This window comes from Gopherus flavomarginatus (genome assembly GCF_025201925.1).
Source record: "Gopherus flavomarginatus isolate rGopFla2 chromosome 13 unlocalized genomic scaffold, rGopFla2.mat.asm SUPER_13_unloc_1, whole genome shotgun sequence".
Classification (NCBI taxonomy): Eukaryota; Metazoa; Chordata; order Testudines; family Testudinidae; genus Gopherus; species Gopherus flavomarginatus.
The window spans coordinates 5,483,884-5,491,608 of record NW_026114609.1 but is presented as its reverse complement, the minus strand read 5'-3'; the positions used below and the strand labels follow the sequence as shown (position 1 = coordinate 5,491,608).

The 7,725-nt window shown below is 49.4% G+C and overlaps 1 non-coding gene across 1 annotated transcript; it reads right to left on the bottom strand.

The window, feature by feature from the left end:
• Positions 1-4,414: 4,414 nt before the first annotated feature.
• LOC127041035 (U5 spliceosomal RNA) lies at positions 4,415-4,529 on the bottom strand. The gene has a single exon (XR_007771617.1). It is a non-coding gene; the product is annotated as a U5 spliceosomal RNA (small nuclear RNA).
• Positions 4,530-7,725: the final 3,196 nt, after the last annotated feature.

Below are 7,725 nucleotides of genomic sequence, written 5' to 3'. Positions count from 1 at the left end.
TCCACTGAGCTGTGACCTCAATTCTACCATGTACTGGTCTTCGGGGATGTTGTACCCAAGACAGGCTCTTTCAAAATTTTCCAAGAAGGCCTCGGTGTCATCACCTGCCTTGTAGGTGGGAAATTTCCTGTGCTGTGGAGCAATAATTGGCGCCGGGTTGTTAGGGTTGGCTGGCACATGCAACCCAGCTTTTGCCATCTCCAGTTCATGTTTTCTCTGTTTTTCCTTCTCTTCATTCTCTTTTTGTTGTTTTTCCATTTCTTTTTGTTGTATTTCCATTTCTTTTTGGTGTTTTTCCATGTCTCGGCGGTGGGCCGCCTCTTCTTCTGCTTGTTTCCTTCGGTAGGCCAACTCTTCTTCTTCTAGTTTTCTTTTGTGTGCTGCCTCTTGGGCTGCTTGTTCTCTTTGGTAGGCTGCCTGTTCTCTTTGGTAGGCTGCCTCTTTGATCTGTTCTTCTCTTTCTTTCATCTCCATCTCTTTTTGTTTTATTTCCAGTTGTCGCCTGTGTTCAGCTTCTTTGATTTGTTCTTCGGCCTCAATTTTTGCCTTAGAAGTCATGGTTCCTGTTTCTTGTGTTGGGGTGCCCTCCGGTGTTTATCTTCTGAACTGCAGGTTCTGTTGCCTCCTGAAGTCTGCCTAGCAACAGTGCCTTTTTTCCCTTTCTCTCTCTAGCTAATGTTCAATGAAGGGAAACCAGAAAAACCACTTTATTTGCATGCATATAAGTGCTGGTACTTGCCTCCTAATGGGAGGGATATTGCATGACAAAAGACCCTCAACAGTTTGGTAATGGCTTCTCGCTTAACATGCAAGCCACAAACTGCCAGAGAGAGCAGAAAAAAAATTCTCTCTGGTTCCCTTTTAAAACCAACTGTTTCTCTCTGCTAAAAAGCCCTTAGCAGAGAAGAGAAAAATATAATATTCCTACTGGCTTCTGGATTCTGTCTATATCCCACCGCTGCTACTCATATCATAACCTTAGTCCCAGATTTGGACCTTAGCGTCCAAAATATGGGGGTTAGCATGAAAACCTCCAAGCTTAGTTACCAGCTTGGACCTGGTACTTGCTGCCACCACCCAAAAAATTAGAGTGTTTTGGGGCACTCTGGTCCCCCTGAAAAACCTTCCCTGGGGACCCCAAGACCCAAATCCCTTGAGTCTCACAACCAAGGGAAATAATCCTTTTCCCCTTCCCCCCTCCAGGTGCTCCTGGAGAGATACACAGACACAAGCTCTGTGAAACTACACAGAGAGACTCCCCCTCTCTGTTCCCAATCCTGGAAACAAAAAGTACTTTCCTATTCCCCCAGAGGGAATGCAAAATCAGGCTAGCAATCCAACACACAGATCTCCCCGATTTCTTCCTCCCACCAATTCCCTGGTGAGTACAGACTCAATTTCCCTGAAGTAAAGAAAACTTCAACAGGTCTTAAAAGAAGCTTTATATAAAAAGAAAGAAAAATACCTACAAATGTGCTCTCTGTATTAAGATGATACAATACAGGGTCAATTGCTTAAAAGAATATTGAATAAACAGCCTTATTCAAAAAGAATACAAATCAAAGCACTCCAGCACTTATATTCATGCAAATACCAAAGAAAAGAAACCATAGAACTTACTATCTGATCTCTTTGTCCTTACACTTAGAAACAGAAGATTAGAAAGTAGAACTACTTCTCCAAAGCTCAGAGAAAGCAGGCAGGCAGACAAAAGACCTCAGACACACACTTCCCTCCACCCAAAGTTGAAAAAATCCGGTTTCCTGATTGGTCCTCTGGTCAGGTGCTTCAGGTGAAAGAGACATTAACCCTTAGCTATCTATTTATGACAGGAGGTTGCTCCTCCCACCCCCTATCTTTGGGGAGACCTCATTGCTGTAACTGGGTCACAGCGTGAGTGGCCAGTAATGTCTTTGGGGCTGTGAGGTCTGAGACTGAGAGGGGTGGGCTCGCGGTCATGGCTTTGGGCAGAGGAGAAGTGGGGCTGGGATTAGAGATGCCTCTTTCACCCGCTAGCTCCATTACTGCATCGCCCAAAAGCCTCGCTCAGGGTCCACTATGCTTCCTTGTGCTGGGCACTGCAGGGACAATCAGAGGGACAGCAGGATGCATGAGGAAATAGATGAGTGTGTGAGGCAGATGGGTGAAGGGGTGTGTGTGGCATACATTTGGGATGGATGGGGGGTTGAGGGTTGGACAGACAGCAGGACAGATGAAGAGCTGTAGGGACGGATGGTGATGTCACAGGCTGGACTTGTGATGGGTTCAGCTCATGGCCGCTGACTCTGTCATCTCCTGCCCCCATCTGCCCGTCTGACTCTGCCCCTGTCTCTCACAGGCAGCACTCAGCAGAGTCTGGCCCTGTTGTTACACTGGTGCCTACATCCAGCGCACACCTGTGCGTAATGTGCTCCTGGAGAGCTCAGGCAGGGAGAAGCGTGTGGCTCACAGCTGCTGAACCAGCTACTCCAAAGAGTGCCGCAGATCTCCCCTTCCTTGGGCAGCAAGACCCTGGGCAGGGGGTTCCCTGTCCCTCCTTGCTGCCAAAGCAGCCTGCTCAGCGCAGAAACCGAGGTCACCTGTCTCCACCCAGCCTCTAGCTGGAGCTGCTCCAGCCCCGAATTGCTGGTATCCAGCCTGGCCGGAGTTGGTGTGATGTCCTAGCAGAGTCCGTTCTTTCTCCCCGGTAGATTATGATTTTCCCCACTGCAGTTAGTTGCTCTTTCTCAGCTTCCCCATAGCCCCTCCCCAGTGATAGTGACCTCTGCTGGCCAGGCACGGGAGTGTCCTGTAGGTGCCTTCTTGTAGGAGCAGTGACTCGAGGTGGCGAGGGGCAGCAATGCCTGGCATGTATCCCCCCTGGCATTGCTGCAGTGACCCCTGGTGGCAACTGAGGTCAGTTGTCTGTGTGACCCCACTACTGCCATTGTGCCTGTTAGCGCTGGTGCGTAGGTGAGGCAGGGCCTTGTGTGTATATCAGCCATTGGGGCAGGGCCCTCTGCGTATCCCACTCTCATCTCGTTGACACGTGTTCCCCAGGTGGGGCAGTCCCCTGTGTATATTTACTCCCCCCAACCCCTATATTGGGCATGTGACCACTAATAGCCAGAGGAGTCAGTGCCCAAGCTGTATTCTTCACCTTCCCCAAGGTGGCAGGGTGCCTGGGTGGCTGTGTCAAGCAGTGCCCTGGGTATCTTCCAACCCCTTTGTGGCAGTGAGCCCTGCTTCTGGTGTGTATCACTCCCCCACTAGGGATGTGCACGGTTGGCCCAGTATGGCAGTACCCTTTGTGTAGCCCCCTCCCTCCCCCGCCCCCAGGGTGACCAGATAGAAAGTGTGAAGAATCGGGACAGGGTGGAGGATAATAGGCACCTACATAAGAAAAAGGCCCCGAATATCGGGACTGTTCCTATAAAATCAGGACATCTGGTCACCCTATCCCCTCTACCCGTGTGCCAGATATGGCAGGCACTGATCCCTGGCATTCCTGTGGGGCAATACCCTCTGTATATCCCCCAATTGGGGCAGTGACCCCTGCTGGTCAAGTGGGGCAGTGCCCTATGTGTGTGTGTCCCCTATTTAGGTAGTGACCCCGATGGCTAAGTGAGGCAGTGGCCTTTGATTTCCTCTTCTCTCCCCAGCCCCCCTCTCTCTAGGGTAGGGCCCCCAGTTGGGGCTCTACCCGATGTGTATCTCTATTAATTGGAGCAGTGACCTCCCCGTGGTACCCTGGTGTGGCAGTGCCCTATTGGTATCTCCCTCCCCCTCTCCCCACGCCATTGTGGTAGTGGCCACATCAGGCAGTGGCCTGTTTATCATCTCCACCGCACCAGCGCCATTGCAGCAGTGCCACCTGGTGGCCATGTGCAACAGTGCCCCGCCTGTATCCTCCTTAACCTTTGCTGCAGTGACCCCAGGTGCTCAGTTTGAGTAGTAGCCTGTGTTTACCTCACCTCTTGGGGCAGTAACATGTGGGGCCAGCTAAGACAGAGCACAGTCTGTGACGTCTGGTGGCCACGTAGGGCAGTGGCCTGTATGTACCATCTCCTCTGGAGCGGTGACCACTGGTGTCTTGGTGCTAAGATGCAGCCACCTCTGGGTTACGTGGTGGGGCTGTTGACAGGACAGTGGGGACTGCCGCCCCTTTCCAGTATCAAGACTGCTCTTTAACTGTGATAACCAAAAACTTATGAAACCAAAGAGCCAGCAGAATACACATCACAAAACAGTCCCCTGTTAGCTAGGAAGCCATCTCACTAACACGATGAACTCAAAAAAAAAAAAAAAAAGAATGGCAAAAAATCCCACACAGTCATTTTCAGAGCTCTCAGTTGTTTTCATACACTAATAGAAAAGCTTGAGTTACTGACACTAGGTGAGGTAGTATCCTTCTGTTTTTTTCACAACAGGGAACAGTCTTACCAAAACAAAGCCTCAAAAAAATTGGGTACAAACTCATAAATGCTCCTCTCCACAGAAATCTTTAGTAAAAGGCAAAAGATTTATACAAACTGGGAAAGGGAGAGAAAAAAAAGGAGAGAAAAAAAAAAGCAGAGTCTCTGCCGGGGCAACCACGTATGCTACCACAAGTCAGGGTGACTACTCTCACAGCCCACTAAACTGCTAGCTTTTAGAGGAAATGGAATTGAACCGATCGACAGCCTGAGTTGAATCATGGGAACCGGCGACACAGGGAGCAAAACAAGCCCCTTGACCAGGGACTCGCTTCGCTGCAGGCAATGCACTGTGGGTATGCAAATAAGATGCTCCGGCCATCTCCAGCGCTCAAAGGAGTCTTTTCTCCGAGCTGCCTCTGCTCCTTCCCCAGCTGGGCGGAGATTGGGATGCAGCGAGGGTGGGGAAGCTGCTCTCCTGAGACAGTCCCGCTGATGGCCAGGCACATGGAGGACGGAGCCCGGACGAGAAGCCAGAGGGCACTTGGCCCACAGCTAAAATCTGGAGCAAAAGCACACACTTTGCAAAGGAACAGGAGCCGGGATCTCAGACATGAGATTCTATCTGCCGGCCGGGGTGCGACCCCGTGTTGTACTTGCTGCATGGTCTGTCTCTCCTGCAAAGTAGCTGGCCTCAGATTCTTGGGGTTTGCTGAGCTGCAGCTCACCTTGATACACGGGAACAGCTTAAAAATCATGGCCTCTCAGGGTTGGAAGGGACCTCAGGAGGTCATCTAGTCCAACCCAATCCCCAACTAAATCATCCCAGCCAGGGCTTTGTCAAACCTGACCTTAAAAACCTCTAAGGAAGGAGATTCCACCACCTCCCTAGGGAACCCATTCCAATGCTTCACCACCCTCCTCATGAAAAAGGGTTTTCCTAATATCCAACCTAAACCTTCCCCACCGCAACTTGGGACCATTGCTCCTTGTTCCGTCATCTGGTACCACTGAGAACAGTCTAGATCCATCCTCTTTGGAACCTCCTTTCAGGTAGTTAAAAGCAGCGATCAATCCCCCCTCATTCTTCTCTTCTGCAGACTAAACAATCCCAGTTCCCTCAGCCTCTCCTCATAAGTCATGTCTTCCAGCCCCCTAATCATTTTTGTTGCCCTAGGCTGGACTCTTTTCAGTTTTTCCACATCCTTCTTGGAGTGTGGGGCCAAAAACTGGACACGGTACTCCAGATGAGGCCTCACTAATGTCGAATAGAAGGGAACGATCACGTCCCTCGATCTGCTGGCAAGGCCCCTACGTATACAGTCCAAAATGCCGTTAGCCTTCTTGGCAACAAGGGCACACTGTCGACTCATATCCAGCTTCTCATCCACTGTAACCCCTAGGCCCTTTTCTGCAGAACTGCTGCCTAGCCATTCGGTCCCTAGTCTGGAGCAGTGCATGGGATTCTTCCGTCCTAAGTGTAGGACTGGGCACTTGTCCTTGCTGAACCTCATCAGGTGTCTTTCAGCCCAATCCTCTAATTTTTCTAGGTCCCTCTGTATCCTATCCCTACTCTCCAGCGTATCGACCGCTCCTCCCAGTTTAGTGTCATCTGCAAACTTGCTGAGAGTGCAGTCCAAGCCATCCTCCAGATCATTAATGAAGATGTTGAACACAACCAGCCCCAGAACCAACCCTTGGGGCACGCCGCTTGATATCGGCTGCCAATTAGACGTGGAGCCATTGATCACTACCCGCTGAACCCGACGACCTAGCCAGCTTTCTATCCACTTTATAATCTATTCATCCAGCCCATACTTTTTGAACTTGACGACAAGAATACTGTGGGAGATTGTATCAAAAGCTTTGATAAAGTCAAGGAGTAACACCTCCATTGCTTTCCCCTCATCTGCAGACCCAGTTATCTCCTCACAGAAGGCAATTAGGTTAGTCAGGCGTGACTTGCCCTTGCTGAATCCATGCTGACTGCTCCTGATCACTTGCCTCTCCTCTGAGTGCTTCAGAATTAATTCCTCGAGGACCTGCTCCATGATTTTTCCAGGGACTGAGGTGAGGCTGACTGGCCTGTAGTTCCCCTGATCCTCCTTCTTTCTTCCCTTTTTGAAAGATGGGCACTACATTAGCCTTTTTCCAGTCATCTGGGACCTCCCCCGATCACCATGACTTTTCAAAGATAGCCAGTGGCCCTGCAATTACACCCGCCAACTCCTTTAGCACCCTCAGATGCATCGCGTGCAGCCCAATGGATTCTTGCTCATCCAGCTTTTCTAAATAGATTTGAACCACTTCTTTCTCCACAGTGGGCTGGTCACTTCCTCTCCATGCTATGCTGCCCAGTGCAGCAGTCTGGGAGCTGATTTTGTTCGTGAAGATGGGGGCAGGGGGAAGCATCAAGTACATTAGTTTTTTCCACATCCTCTGTCACTAGGTTGCCTCCCTCACTGTGTAAGGGGCCCACATTTTCCATGACTTTTTTCTTGTTGCTAACATACCTGAAGAAACCCTTCTTGTTGTTACTCTTAACATCTCTTGCTAGGTACAACTCCAAGCATGAGTTGCCCTTCCTGATTTCACTCCTGCCTGCCTGAGCAATATTTTTATACTCCTCCCTGGTCATTTGTCCAATCTGCCTGGCTGGGGGGAGGAGATAAGCAGGGTGAGAATGAACTCTACTCTGCGATCTGTTGGTGATCTGTTGAAAAGGCCTTCTGAGGCTGCTGTCATTTGCATGGTTCCACCCACCCCGGATTGCATGATGGGGGTGCTTGTCCAAAGGATCATTTCGGCTGCTGTGGGATCCTCAGTCTCTTTCTTATTAGGGCAGTGGTAATAAAGTGCAGTTATTCCGGTGATATGAATCAAGGACAGTAAAACAGAACTTAGCGGTTCATGATTTCGGGACTCACCCGAACCTACATGAATCTCGTTAGGCAAGGGACATGGGTTCCAAAACATGGTGAAATAAGCAAGATAGAAAAGGGATATTTGCACTTAGTGCTATGGGTTTCTAGTGGAATTTTTAAGTGCACATTTTATGCCTTTTGTGTTTCTCCAGTTTAAAAATAGAATGTTTTACATTTCTAACCCATGTTTAGAACTAGCCATAGATAAAAAGTGTTTAGTGACTAAATGCAGTTTTCCAATATTTCTGAAGCACTAGGTTGTGATTTCTTTTTCACACTATAAGTTGAAAACAACCCCATAGTTGGGGAAAATGCTCCTCACCACTTAAACAGCAAGAAAATTTTGCAGATTGGATTCTGACAGTTAAGCTGTGGGACACAGCTTTTGTGACACACTGTGAAACCAG